A 15,462-nucleotide genomic window follows, 5' to 3' on the forward strand; every position below is an offset into this window, starting at 1 on the left:
AATGCATTTCAGCAAGGAAAGAGAAAGGCATGTGGCTGAAAATGCAGTTTTACTAAATCCATGGAAAGCTACGCTTTCTACTTAAAGAGACAAATAGTAGCGTGTACATTATCTTCAATGTAATACCAGAATGTGATCCAGAAATCTCAAGTGAAACCAGGCTTATTGCATTTCTGCATGCCTTATAAAATGCTTCATGTAAAATGCATTGTATGTGAGTTAATAGCCAATTTCTTGCAGAATTGTCCATGCAGCTGCGCATTACTGCTGACCTGAAATTTTTACCTCAAAGACTTTTCCTCTGCTTGCCCGGAGAGGGAGGTCTGGTTGTCAACAATCATTCAGGTTCATTGCTTAAAAATACTAAGAAATACACTGTCATTGATGGAAACCACGGTGGAAATAGATAAAGCCTTGCCTGTTTTTTCAGCAGAAGTGACCTTGAGGTCACAACTCCCATACAATGTGCATTAAGCTATTGCCAGGACCATTGGGAGGCCAAGGAGGGATAGGCTAAAATAAACATGAGCCAGCATCTGGCTGGTCACATGTTTAAGGATACATGAAACTTAGAGGAAAAGAGGTGGGGGCTAGAGTAGCGAGTCCTTTGGGGCGGGAGTTTGATTAATAGAAACATACATTGCATTGCATAAAAAAGGACACCATATATGCCACAATGCTCATTCCAGACTTTTATTAAAGGAGACAGTAATCCCATTTGAACCTTGCCAAAATGATTCTGAGAGATTTGAAAGTTGGTGTGAGGGTGAAGGACAAAATTAACATGGGAACTATGAAATGCCATATTTTTCACTGATGCGGCACCTGAGTAAATAAAAAAAACCTGTATCTCTGCATAGGAAGGGCATGCCGACTTCAGATTAGCATCAGATGATTTTCCTTAAAATGTAGTTCTTTAAAAATATATTCATACATGTAAAGATTTGAAAAATTAGGGTACTTGATATGATGATAGATTTTCAGAGTTTAAAAATGCCCAACCCACATGTCAGTTTGGGATGACCAAGCTTTGTCCTCCCACAGCTTTCCTAACTCACACCCCTCAACTCCTGGTCCTGTTAGAATGCAGGTGGGTGTAGAGAACCAACCAATCCCTTCCACGGGAATCATGACAGGTTTGTGATGTCATTTGCCATATAGGAAGACCAGTTTGCATCAGAACTGGGCTTTTACACTTTATTCCGGGAGGTAACCTGCTGCTGAACTCTTGCAAGAAACACCCAAGCAGAGAGGCTCCAAATCTTGCAGTGGAGACAGGGACAAGGAGAGATAGAAGCTGACTGGGACCCCTTGGAGGAGCACTATCCTTGACTGACACCCGTGCTTTCCCAGTGGTGCTCTGCTGTTCCCTGATGCCTACTACAAGGCCTCTCCTGTAAGAAAAACTATCCCAAAGTCATAGACTGTATAGACCCTGCATTTTTCCCAAGTATTGTTCTAGATATTTCCCCATAGTAAAATACCCTGTTTGTCTGTGTAGATCCTTAGCATATTTAAATCAGAGTAAATTAATGAATTCCCCTATAGAAAGCACTGGATGTGTTTTGTTAGCATTCAAAACGAACAAGCTCCTACCGGTGTGTTTCGAGCCGGTATAGACATAAAGGACCTCATTACAAGTGTGCCGTTCCGGTAGCAATGGTGCCTGTAAGCCTACCTGCACCGTTGTTACCGGACCGGCACACTACGAGTCAGCAGACGGGTGCCATCCCCCCGCCAGGGTCAGACCTGCCATGTGGAGCGGCACCCATGCACAGACTTTCAAGGAAGCACTGACACCGTTATTAAAGGTGCCGGTGCTTACGTTATCCCCATTGAGTCCAATGGGACTCAAATGGGAATGGGGATTAACATTTACCGGCGCCTGACTTCTCAGAATGCCGGGGTCGTAATACCCCGGTGTTACCAGGAACTTAGGCACCGGTAAATATTGCACGGTTACCGTCAGACTTGTAATGAGGCCCAAAGATTTGATTGACTATTGGTAAGAAAACCCCTGACTTCAGTACATAAATGGGGTCCTGAATTCAAAAGAAAAACCCTTGTTTCCAAGTGAGTGTGGAGGCTGCAAAACAAAATTCCCCATTGATTCCCCTTCTTTTTAAATCAGAAGTGTGAAGTCTTTTACTTTGCATGCGTGGTAGAAAAAAATTAATTTGCCCCTTTGTTCCCATTGTGCTCTGACCCAAACCACCAAAACCTTGCCTGTTCTTTTTAGGTGTGACAAAACTATTTTTCCAATTGCTTTCTTCCCCTAATATTGCATATGTACCAATAAGTGCAAAACGATTTCCCCCCTTGAATCTCCGTTCCAAAGAGTGCATTTTTCTATTAGAACCCAAAACGATTTACCCATTGTGTTCCCACTCTCTGCCCCTGCCTTCACTTCAGAGAGGTCAAGTCTAATTGATGTTTGGAGGTTGGGGGTTGCTGGAAGGAAAAGTATTATAACGACATAAGCAATCACTGTGTGCCTTGATTTGTTCTTTTTCTGTATTGGTGAGTGATTTGAAAAGAACGCTGCTGGAAATTGTGACTGCATATTTTAGTATTATCTCTGTGTTGGTGCCATTACGGAAGTCATGGTTGTTCTTGTGTTAGCACAGCATTGGTGACTGATGTTAGTCTGTCAGATTTGGTTGAAATAAATTAATAAATATATATTCTTACTACACACCGGCCTGATTCCTAGTCCATTGTGGCACTGGATATTTGTTGGGGTTGGGTGCCAGACGGGTTGGAGGCTTTACCAAACTGAATTAGATAATAGTGCTTTGTTGTGTGCCACTGTGATTGGGAGGAAAGGAACTGCTCGAGTTGAGTGTGACTGCGTAATAAACCGAAACAAAACTGGGGACTTGTGCCGAGATTGGTAGTGAGTTTTCATTCGTGACTGTGCAGTAGCAGCAGACTATTCGTTTGGGTGTAATTGCATTACAGTGGATGGAAAGTTGTGTTGCATTGTGAAGGCGCCATTCTGACCTGTACCCTGGCTTCCAGGGCGGTATGTAGATAAAACAGTGCTGTTTGAGTTGTCATTGTGAGTAGAAACTAAGCAGGAACAGGGTTGAGATTGTTTCCCTTGCATAGAGAGCGTATTAGGTGCAGAACACATTTCAGAATGTACCCCACAGAAATAAATATGGCCAGGAAGCACCCTCTCTTCAAATTGTTTATTAAAGGTGAATGGGCAAAACAGGCGCTTGAAATGTGGCAATCTAGAATGATGCAGGAGGTTACCTCTGCAAATGTTGATATGTGACAAGATGGGCTGTTACATCAGGCGCTGACAGACTTTTATATGACACAGAACAGCAGAGATGAGCAAATTAAAATGGCTCAGCTCACAGCATATACGTACTTCCATATGATGATCATGGAAGAAAGATACCAGGATAGTGTAGCCTCTGTGCATAACCAGTCTGAGCTTTTGAATCAAGCACAGTGAGAGTTGAAACAGTTAGAGGAAAAAGCGCAACAGAGCCAAAATTCAGAGATAAAAGTCGAAAACATTATTCAGCAACTAAAAGATGAGTTAGTGACACAACAGCAAGCAAATTTAGAGCGAGAGGCTCAATGTTCTGCACTGAAACAGGAGTATCAAGAAGGTGTTGAAAAGCTGAGCGCGAGTCAACACAAATTAAGTGAGCAGATGTTCACAATAGAACCTGCTTAGAGGACATTTTCGCATTTCAAACTCAGATTAAACAACTGAAAGCTGAAAATAGAAAGTTAGTCATTAGGGATGTCAATTCCCAGGGTGAATTCGATCAGATGCGCCAAGTTCTGAACACTCTGAAACAACCGAGAGAGTAATTCAAGAAAGAGAATAGCAAATTGAGTAAAGATAATAGTGCCCAGCTTTAGGAAGTGCATCAGTTAAGGATGTACATGGAAACAAGTGAGGTATGTTCTCAGGAACTGCTTGACATGAGCCTAGAAAATGAAAAGTTAAGGGAACATGTGAGGCAAGAAGAGGTTGACATAGAACAGGCCACACAGGCCAAACTGCACAAGTGGAGGAGATTAGTTTCCTGAAACATAAGAGGTCTGTGTATGCCCAGACAATACAAGTCTCACAGAGAGAAAATGAGCACTTTTGTGCAGAGAACAAGGCACTCAGAGGCTGAATATTGGCACAAGATAAAGTGCTAGAAGCTACTCAAGCACTGGTATCAGAGTTGAAAACGGAGGCCACTACCTATCACCAAGAGATAGGTGCTGAGAAAAACAAATCTGAGAGGTTGTAAAAGGGAATAGTCAAATACAGACAGGCTTTGAGGCACCCCGACCAGTTAGATTATGGAAAAGCACCCTCCAATAATGGAGTGATGACCTCTTTACCAGGGATCTCAAGCCAACTCACCACCTCACATGTACAGGGTGCCGCTAACTTCCTGCCTGCCAGTTTTCGAGAACAGGGAATCATGAGGCAGCTGGACTCAACCAGGTCTGCGAAAAGGGGAGAAGGCAAGCAGAAAAGAAAGTCTGCCGAACACAAGAGAGGTCTTGTGAAAGACCCAATTTGGCAGATAAAGGCCATAAAGAGCTTTATGACTCCCTACCATAAGAACGCCAAATACTCAGTATGGGAGCATCTAGTACTTTATGATCAAATGATGACTTCATTTGGTATCAAGAGGGATCAAAATACTGTGTAGTTCATCAAATGGAAGTTCTCCCCGGAATATTCCAGCTTCTTTGCAGGGCTGGAGGACCAAGAGCACGAACGATGGTCCACCTATAAGGCGGCTATCTTACAGCATTTCTCCATTCAAAGGAACCCTCAGGAGGCGTGAAAGACGACCTACAGCCTGCAGTGTGGAGAAGACCAAGCACCTAGAGAGTCTATGCAAGAGCTGAAGTGGGCGTTTAGACAGACCTCTAGGTGGGTGAACACAAATAGCCGGGAGTTCATTAACACTTACTTCCATGCGCTCCAGAAATACATTATGACCCAACTTCCATGAGCGTATACCCTAGATTGGGTGATAGAACAGGCCACCCGGATTTATGAAGTACAAAAGCACTCTGAAAACAAAAATAGCCCTAAACACGCCAACATGTCAAACACGCCAACTGCTGTAAAGGTGGCAGAGGTGAAAAATACCCCCATATTGGATCTGGAAATGGGGGGGGGCTAAAAATACTCCCCCGCTAACACTAATAAGCAGAATGAGAGGCAGAGGAGACCCTCTGATCCAACCCAATCGGGTGGTAGCCAAGCAGCGTATCAGACCGACACTTCATCTGACCCTGCCACCTATGTCAGTCCCAGATACAAGGGTAACAGAGCGATCTTGGGGTATGTATGGACTCTACCGGCACAATAGGGAGCCCAACCAGGTAAGTACTGCCCCAGGAAACCTCCCTCTAAACTTCATTCAGAACTTTCCTCAGGAGGGAAGACCTACTCCACCCCCCCAAGCTCAGTTTCTTTCCGAGATACCCTTCAAACCCCAATTTCCAGAACAACCCTTCTCTCTCACCCTGCTTTCAGGACAACAAATTCCCAAATCAGGGAGACCGGAGACCTAGGATGGAGGGTTTTCAGGGAAACTCCCAATACCCAAGCTACTCTGGGAGAAGGGACAGCTACCGGGGTCATCTTCGACTCCACACTCTCTTTCTCTCCTCACATATCTGACCTCTCTAAGAAGTCACACTACCAGCTACACCTCCTCAGAGGTATCCTTCCTTTCCTCTCCTTCCCCCAGAAGCTCACTGTCTCTAGAGCCCTGGTTCTCTCGAAGCTGGACTACTGTAACAGCCTCTATCTAAATCTGCCTGCCTCTACTCTCCCTTTGCAACTCATCCAGAACAGGACTGCAAGACGTGTCCTTGGCCTCAAGCCCAGGGACCGTATCTCTCCAGAACTGAAATCACTACACTGGCTCCCAGTGGCTGAGAGGATTAAGTTCAAAACCCTCTGCATTGTCCACAAGGCCTTCTGGAGCCTTGGCAAAACAAAAGAGTTGATGGCTGGAAGGTTTAGAATAAATCTTGACCTCTGGCATTGCTCTGGGCAACCCTCCAGACCATCGTTCTTCGCCTGCCAAGCCATTACAAAAGGGGAAAAACCATATGCAAATCAGGCTTGGTCCCACCCCCAAAGGGGTAATCCAGCCCGAACTGCTAGGTCACATCCCTTTTGCACGAGACCACAAGCATCCCCAGACATGTTTCAGCCTTGTTGGGCGTCATCAGTGAGGAGTAGCTTGGGTCTCTAGGCCCAGCAGGCAAGGGACCCACGTCTGGGCATGCCCTTCCCACTCGGGGTGACAATAGCAAAACAAAAGAGTTGATGGCTGGAAGGTTTAGAATAAATCTTGACCTCTGGCATTGCTCTGGGCAACCCTCCAGACCATCGTTCTTCGCCTGCCAAGCCATTACAAAAGGGGAAAAACCATATGCAAATCAGGCTTGGTCCCACCCCCAAAGGGGTAGTCCAGCCCGAACTGCTAGGTCACATCCCTTTTGCACGAGACCACAAGCATCCCCAGACATGTTTCAGCCTTGTTGGGCGTCATCAGTGAGGAGTAGCTTGGGTCTCTAGGCCCAGCAGGCAAGGGACCCACGTCTGGGCATACCCTTCCCACTCGGGGTGACAATAGCAAAACAAAAGAGTTGATGGCTGGAAGGTTTAGAATAAATCTTGACCTCTGGCATTGCTCTGGGCAACCCTCCAGACCATCGTTCTTCGCCTGCCAAGCCATTACAAAAGGGGAAAAACCATATGCAAATCAGGCTTGGTCCCACCCCCAAAGGGGTAGTCCAGCCCGAACTGCTAGGTCACATCCCTTTTGCACGAGACCACAAGCATCCCCAGACATGTTTCAGCCTTGTTGGGCGTCATCAGTGAGGAGTAGCTTGGGTCTCTAGGCCCAGCAGGCAAGGGACCCACGTCTGGGCATACCCTTCCCACTCGGGGTGACAATAGCAAAACAAAAGAGTTGATGGCTGGAAGGTTTAGAATAAATCTTGACCTCTGGCATTGCTCTGGGCAACCCTCCAGACCATCGTTCTTCGCCTGCCAAGCCATTACAAAAGGGGAAAAACCATATGCAAATCAGGCTTGGTCCCACCCCCAAAGGAGTAGTCCAGCCCGAACTGCTAGGTCACATCCCTTTTGCACGAGACCACAAGCATCCCCAGACATGTTTCAGCCTTGTTGGGCGTCATCAGTGAGGAGTAGCTTGGGTCTCTAGGCCCAGCAGGCAAGGGACCCACGTCTGGGCATACCCTTCCCACTCGGGGTGACAATAGCAAAACAAAAGAGTTGATGGCTGGAAGGTTTAGAATAAATCTTGACCTCTGGCATTGCTCTGGGCAACCCTCCAGACCATCGTTCTTCGCCTGCCAAGCCATTACAAAAGGGGAAAAACCATATGCAAATCAGGCTTGGTCCCACCCCCAAAGGGGTAGTCCAGCCCGAACTGCTAGGTCACATCCCTTTTGCACGAGACCACAAGCATCCCCAAACATGTTTCAGCCTTGTTGGGCGTCATCAGTGAGGAGTAGCTTGGGTCTCTAGGCCCAGCAGGCAAGGGACCCACGTCTGGGCATACCCTTCCCACTCGGGGTGACAATAGCAAAACAAAAGAGTTGATGGCTGGAAGGTTTAGAATAAATCTTGACCTCTGGCATTGCTCTGGGCAACCCTCCAGACCATCGTTCTTCGCCTGCCAAGCCATTACAAAAGGGGAAAAACCATATGCAAATCAGGCTTGGTCCCACCCCCAAAGGGGTAGTCCAGCCCGAACTGCTAGGTCACATCCCTTTTGCACGAGACCACAAGCATCCCCAGACATGTTTCAGCCTTGTTGGGCGTCATCAGTGAGGAGTAGCTTGGGTCTCTAGGCCCAGCAGGCAAGGGACCCACGTCTGGGCATACCCTTCCCACTCGGGGTGACAATAGCAAAACAAAAGAGTTGATGGCTGGAAGGTTTGGAATAAATCTTGACCTCTGGCATTGCTCTGGGCAACCCTCCAGACCATCGTTCTTCGCCTGCCAAGCCATTACAAAAGGGGAAAAACCATATGCAAATCAGGCTTGGTCCCACCCCCAAAGGGGTAGTCCAGCCCGAACTGCTAGGTCACATCCCTTTTGCACGAGACCACAAGCATCCCCAGACATGTTTCAGCCTTGTTGGGCGTCATCAGTGAGGAGTAGCTTGGGTCTCTAGGCCCAGCAGGCAAGGGACCCACGTCTGGGCATACCCTTCCCACTCGGGGTGACAATAGCAAAACAAAAGAGTTGATGGCTGGAAGGTTTAGAATAAATCTTGACCTCTGGCATTGCTCTGGGCAACCCTCCAGACCATCGTTCTTCGCCTGCCAAGCCATTACAAAAGGGGAAAAACCATATGCAAATCAGGCTTGGTCCCACCCCGAAAGGGGTAGTCCAGCCCGAACTGCTAGGTCACATCCCTTTTGCACGAGACCACAAGCATCCCCAGACATGTTTCAGCCTTGTTGGGCATCATCAGTGAGGAGTAGCTTGGGTCTCTAGGCCCAGCAGGCAAGGGACCCACGTCTGGGCATACCCTTCCCACTCGGGGTGACAATAGCAAAACAAAAGAGTTGATGGCTGGAAGGTTTAGAATAAATCTTGACCTCTGGCATTGCTCTGGGCAACCCTCCAGACCATCGTTCTTCGCCTGCCAAGCCATTACAAAAGGGGAAAAACCATATGCAAATCAGGCTTGGTCCCACCCCCAAAGGGGTAGTCCAGCCCGAACTGCTAGGTCACAACCCTTTTGCACGAGACCACAAGCATCCCCAGACATGTTTCAGCCTTGTTGGGCGTCATCAGTGAGGAGTAGCTTGGGTCTCTAGGCCCAGCAGGCAAGGGACCCACGTCTGGGCATACCCTTCCCACTCGGGGTGACAATAGCAAAACAAAAGAGTTGATGGCTGGAAGGTTTAGAATAAATCTTGACCTCTGGCATTGCTCTGGGCAACCCTCCAGACCATCGTTCTTCGCCTGCCAAGCCATTACAAAAGGGGAAAAACCATATGCAAATCAGGCTTGGTCCCACCCCCAAAGGGGTAGTCCAGCCCGAACTGCTAGGTCACATCCCTTTTCCACGAGACCACAAGCATCCCCAGACATGTTTCAGCCTTGTTGGGCGTCATCAGTGAGGAGTAGCTTGGGTCTCTAGGCCCAGCAGGCAAGGGACCCACGTCTGGGCATGCCCTTCCCACTCGGGGTGACAATAGCAAAACAAAAGAGTTGATGGCTGGAAGGTTTAGAATAAATCTTGACCTCTGGCATTGCTCTGGGCAACCCTCCAGACCATCGTTCTTCGCCTGCCAAGCCATTACAAAAGGGGAAAAACCATATGCAAATCAGGCTTGGTCCCACCCCCAAAGGGGTAGTCCAGCCCGAACTGCTAGGTCACATCCCTTTTGCACGAGACCACAAGCATCCCCAGACATGTTTCAGCCTTGTTGGGCGTCATCAGTGAGGAGTAGCTTGGGTCTCTAGGCCCAGCAGGCAAGGGACCCACGTCTGGGCATACCCTTCCCACTCGGGGTGACAATAGCAAAACAAAAGAGTTGATGGCTGGACGTGGGTCCCGTGCCTGCTGGGCCTAGAGACCCAAGCTACTCCTCACTGATGAGCCCCAACAAGGGTGAAACATGTTTGGGGATGCTTGTGGTCTCGTGCAAAAGGGATGTGACCTAGCAGTTCGGGCTTGACTTCCCCTTTTGGGGTGGGGCCAGGCCTGAGTTGCATATGGTCTTTCCCCTCCTGTAATGGCTTGGCAGGCGAAGAACGATGGTCTGGAGGGTTGCCCCGAGCAATGCCAGTGGTTAAGATTCAGTCTAAACCTTCCAGCCATCACCTCTTTGTTTTTGCTTTGTCACCCCGAGTGGGACGGGTATGCCCAGACGTGGGTCCCGTGCCTGCTGGGCCTAGAGACCCAAGCTACTCCTCACTGATGAGCCCCAACAAGGGTGAAACATGTTTGGGGATGCTTGTGGTCTCGTGCAGAAGGGATGTGACCTAGCAGTTCGGGCTTGACTTCCCCTTTTGGGGTGGGGCCAGGCCTGATATGCATATGGTCTTTCCCCTTCTGTAATGGCTTGGCAGGCGAAGAACGATGGTCTAGAGGGTTGCCCCGAGCAATGTCAGTGGTTAAGATTCAGTCTAAACCTTCCAGCGATCACCTCTTTGTTTTTGCTTTGTCACCCCGAGTGGGACGGGTATGCCCAGACGTGGGTCCCGTGCCTGCTGGGCCTAGAGACCCAAGCTACTCCTCACTGATGAGCCCCAACAAGGGTGAAACATGTTTGGGGATGCTTGTGGTCTCGTGCAGAAGGGATGTGACCTAGCAGTTCGGGCTTGACTTCCCCTTTTGGGGTGGGGCCAGGCCTGATTTGCATATGGTCTTTCCCCTTCTGTAATGGCTTGGCAGGCGAAGAACGATGGTCTGGAGGGTTGCCCCGAGCAATGCCAGTGGTTAAGATTCAGTCTAAACCTTCCAGCCATCACCTCTTTGTTTTTGCTTCTGGAGCCTTGGGCCAAAATACCTTCAACTCTCTCTATCTAAATATCTTCCTTCTCGAGATCTTCGCTCATCTACCTCCAACTCCCTCATGGTCAGCCGCTTCTCCAAGCAACGAGCTGGGGGTAGCTCTCTCTCCGCAAGCAGGGGCCTCCCTCTGGAACAGCCTTCCTGCCTCCCTGAAACTTGAGGAGAACCATCTCTGGTTCCGGAAGCACCACAAAACCTTCCTCTTTGCCTCTGGTTTCTCTCCCCCTCTCCCCTGCTAAAATCACTGAAACTGCACTGAATCTGCAACTGGACCACTCACCGATCTCGGTCCTTGGCCCAGCCACTCTTCCCTGCACTACCTCCCTGGCAACCCCTGCACTGCGGGACTGTCTCTGTGTCCCTACAGCCCCTCCTCCCAGCACTTGTCCGCACATACCTTGCACTTGCCACCAGCGGGCCCTTATTATTTATCTTGTATTCTACTAACCCTGTACTGCACTTTCCCCTCTCACTTTCCCCTTCCCCTCTACCCTTGCACTTGCGCAATCTGAATGACACCTGGCCTAGTAGGATCGTTGTCTGTCTCCCCTTGTCCCCCCCTGCCTCGTCGCGCCTTGAAACACTTGTGTAAAGTAGTGTTACAAATGTCATATCATATCATATCATACCCTTTACGGGAGCAGTAAAGGCATGAATCCAGACCCCATACCAACCAGAAAGGATGTCTTAACTGGGTCACATGTTGAGGGCTCAGCAGAGCGCTCAAATGGAAATTGCTGCCCAAAACAAATCAACACCTGGGTCCGGTGTCTCGGAGCAATGGCGGGAAGAAATCTCAGACAACCAACTGGTTCCAGAAGGGAGATGCAAAGCCCTAGAGGAAGTTTCTTTTCTCACCAGGACACAACCACAGGAAACCTCTGAACCTGAACACAAATCAGCTACCCCTGAAAAGCTGGAACCTAGGAGAAATTGAGAAGTCTGCATCATCCCAATCGAAGGGGAAGTATACCTGGAGGATTAAGGGAAGAACATTTTCTCTTTCAGGGATGGAGGGATCCCTCCCAAGGATAAATGGGTCCCAAAAGACCCTAACTTAGATAGACTAGGTAATTATGGAGACTGACTCAGAGAAACACATTCTTAAACCCCAACAATGTCACCCAGATGACCCTGAAAGCACTGAGGGATCGTCTACCCAAACAGGGTCGGATAACTGTCTCCCAGAAAAGGGGGACAGCAAAAAGTCAGGGGAAAAACGGGACTTCCCTATCCCATTGGTTGCTGGGTGCAAAATATTCTTTACAGATTCCCGGACTCCGACACAGGACACTCTTCAAGATCACACAGTGTTGGAGTTTAATGTAAAAAATTTTACTGGCAAGCTGGCACAAAACACACATTTTCTTTGTCCCCTTGAAGAGAGAGAAGGAAAATGTTATGCCTCCATCAGGGTGAGGGGTCAAAATGCATTATCAGCGCTGGTGGATACTGGATCCCAACCCACTCTCCTGTCGCAAAAGGCCTTTGACAACTAAATTCAGGAAGGGGGGAGAATCACCAAATCCCCCCCACACCTCTTCCTGGACAAAACTTCGATGGGAATTATATTTCCGTCAAAGGAACTGCATATCTGTAGATTAAAATTGGGCAACATACAGTGAAATACCCGGTGATATTTGCCACTCCAGAGGGCACACCTTGTCTACTGGGGAATTACTTCCTTCGGAGGTTATCACCCCTGACTGACTGCATCAAATTAAAGCGAAGTACAAACTATGGGCCTCATTATGACACTGGTGGAATGGGTTTAATGGCGCCGGTAAAGGTGACGGTGCCGTTAAACCCATTCCACCCAATTACGAGTCCCCTTGCGGGACCCGCTCTGGACATCTGGTCAGACCAGAGGTCCTTTGCGGGTCCCGCGAAGGGACTAGCATGTTAACAACGGGCCCGTCATTAACGGGCCCGGTGTTAACATGCCCCCCATTCCCCTTGAGCCTTATGGGGGCTCAAATGGGAATGGGGGTGGTCCAGGTTCCCTGAATGGGGAAATACCGGGCCCTCCAAAGTCGGAATGGCCCGGTATTTGCCCATTCAGGGACCATGGACCCGGACCCGAGTTTGGAGGCAGCCATGCCCTTATTAAGGGCATGGCTACTTCCGAACTCGTAATGAGGCCCAATGTGAGTTTAAATGGTACATGTCACATGATCGAACAACGATCTGACAAAATAGAATTCCACTTTAGGAACAATCAAGTCTCAGACATCACTGTGTTCTCTTTAGGAGAGCAAACTGGTGATGGAAACCCTTCTCCATCTTTGAAAATTAACCTCCTGCCCAGTTTTAAGTGGCATTCTACACTGGAAGGAAATACTCAAATTGAATACCAATCCCCAACCAGAAGAAGCCCCAAATCCCAAGACAAAATATGATGAAACACCAGCTCAAAGTTTGATCGACAGCCAGATAAAGCGTGAACAACTGTTTTTCCCCATTTGGGTCAATGAGGGAGAGGATCCTGCTCTTGCCAGAGTTTGCCTGAATAACGGAAGAAGCTTCATCACCAAAGCGTTATTCAGGAAACTCCCAAAAGATCAGACTATTCCCATGATTAAGTTGATTGATAAGTGGGAAATGGGCTTGGAAACCCCAAATTCCAAACATCTCCTGTTTAGCAGGTGTATGCTTAAAATGTCCACCAGCAAAAAAAACATAAAACATAATTGTTGGGTTGTGAGAGATGTCCCCTCCACCTTTTACTTAGGGAGTGACATTCTCAACCGATTCACAATTAATTTGGACGTAATTAATAACAAAGCCTGGTCCCGGCTGGGGTGTAACCCCATAGGCTTTGACAACACTGAGAAAGCATTTCAGTCTGCTCAATTGCTGCCATATGAGGTTGAAGCTCAAGTAGGAGACGAGGTCACCATCCCAGTACAGGTGCAACAATTTACAATTTCCCTAAAAATTAAGCGAGGACAGAATCTCAAACATAGGGGCCCTCATTCCAACCCAGGTGGTAAGTTCCCTACTTTACCACCATGGTGTAAACTCTGTTTACACCATGGTGGATGGCGGATTTACCGCCCCATTCCAAGGTGAGTGGGGCGGTAAATCCCCAATCCCCATTTACCCTTCCCCATTCCCATTTTTGCCCCATGGGGCATAATGGGAGTGGGGAAGGCGCTAATTACGGCACTGTAAATTACGGTGCCGTAATTAGCACCAAGGGCGATTAGCGCCTTGGTACTTAACACCTGCTAAAAGCAGGCGTTAAGGTGGAAATCAGGTGTTAAGGGTTAACGGCGCCGACGGCGCCGTTAAACCCTTAACGCCTGAGTTGTAATGAGGGCCAGGGACTCACATAAATTTGAATTCTCAACTCCAACAGCAAGGTTTGTATTTACATCTGAGACCCCTAGTTGACGGAAAACAGGACTCCATTTGAATATTGGTGGATAAAAGAGACACTAGAAGTATCACTTTGGGCGCAGACACCTTTATTGGAATGGCGGTTGATGCCTAGCATTATTCTATTGCTTTAGGTAATGAGATCATTGCACCAATTCCAAATGACTGCTACAATTTTAACAACGATATCCCTCCAGAAAAGATTTTCACCTGGCAATGGGGGAATTTCTTGGTGTACTCTTCCTGCCCTTACGGTGGGAAAGAGTAGAGCTGTGACATCAGGAAGGATGAGGTGGTATTTCGAGTCAACAGTGACTACCTGTATCCTTGAAACCTCACGTCAAGCCCAACACCATAACAAGAGATCTCTCCACCCATCTGGAGGATGCTGCCAAAATTGCCAAACCCAATGTGCTTCCAGGCTTTAAGCAGATGGTCAAAGAATGAATCAATCTAGCTGATGCCTGTGAGACTAAGGAGAAAAAGCAGAAGCTGAAACAGGTGTTTTTGGATTTTCTGGATATCTTTGCTGTGGACTCTTTTGACTGTGGACCCACAGAGCTTCATTCCACCTCCATACCTACGGACCCTGAGATGGCACCAGTGTTTGTGACGCAATACCGGTTGCCTCTCATGTCTATGAAGTCACTCATGGAGATTATTAAAACCTTAGAATCCTGTGAGATAATTCGTCAAGTCCATAATACCTTTAACAACCCGGTACTGGGGATACTCAAACCCAATGGCCAGTGGAGACTTTGCGCAGACCTTTGGGAGTTAAATAAACAGGTCCACATGTCAAGATGGCCCCTTCCCTACATCGATCATGGTCTGGCTCAGATCCAAGGGTCAAAGGTATATACCGCCATTGATCTGACCAACGGTTACTGGACCGTACCCATGAGTAGGGAAGACCAGTACAAGCTTGCCTTTACCTTTGGCGGGCAGCAGTACACATGGACCCAAACCCCCTTTGGAGACATAAACTCTGGCAACAAATGTAATATCTTCCTACATAAGACCATGTCCAACTTGGGCGAAAGGGGAAACCAAGCCTATGTAGATGATGTCTTAATCAAGAGCTCAACTGTGTAGGAACACATAGCTGAAATACTGTTCTGAACCAGTTGTAGAAAGCCTGCAGCAAAACTGTCCTTTCAGAAGGCACAGTGGTGTAAGACCTGTGTGAACTTCTTAGGTCATGAAACCACCCCTGAGGGTCTCAGTTCAGAGGCGAAAAAGGTGGAAGCATTATTGAAATTAAAATACCCTACTACTCTGCGAGAACTAAGAAGCCTTCTTGGACTCACTAATTATAGTAGAAAGTTAATGGAAGACTAAGCAGAGGTCACACGACCCTTGGTCCATTTGTTAAAGGCCGGGTCGAGTGGGAGTGGGGTCCAGAACAATCTGAGGCAGTAAAACAACTTAAGAGAAGCCTTTCCCAAGCACCTTGTTTGACTTACCCCATAAAGAACAAGGAATTCTTCTTGGAGTTCTCAGATACTTGCTTAAT

This window comes from Ambystoma mexicanum, chromosome 5q, assembly GCF_040938575.1.
Source record: "Ambystoma mexicanum isolate Mex_15411 chromosome 5q, UKY_AmexF1_1, whole genome shotgun sequence".
Taxonomy (NCBI): domain Eukaryota; kingdom Metazoa; phylum Chordata; class Amphibia; order Caudata; family Ambystomatidae; genus Ambystoma; species Ambystoma mexicanum.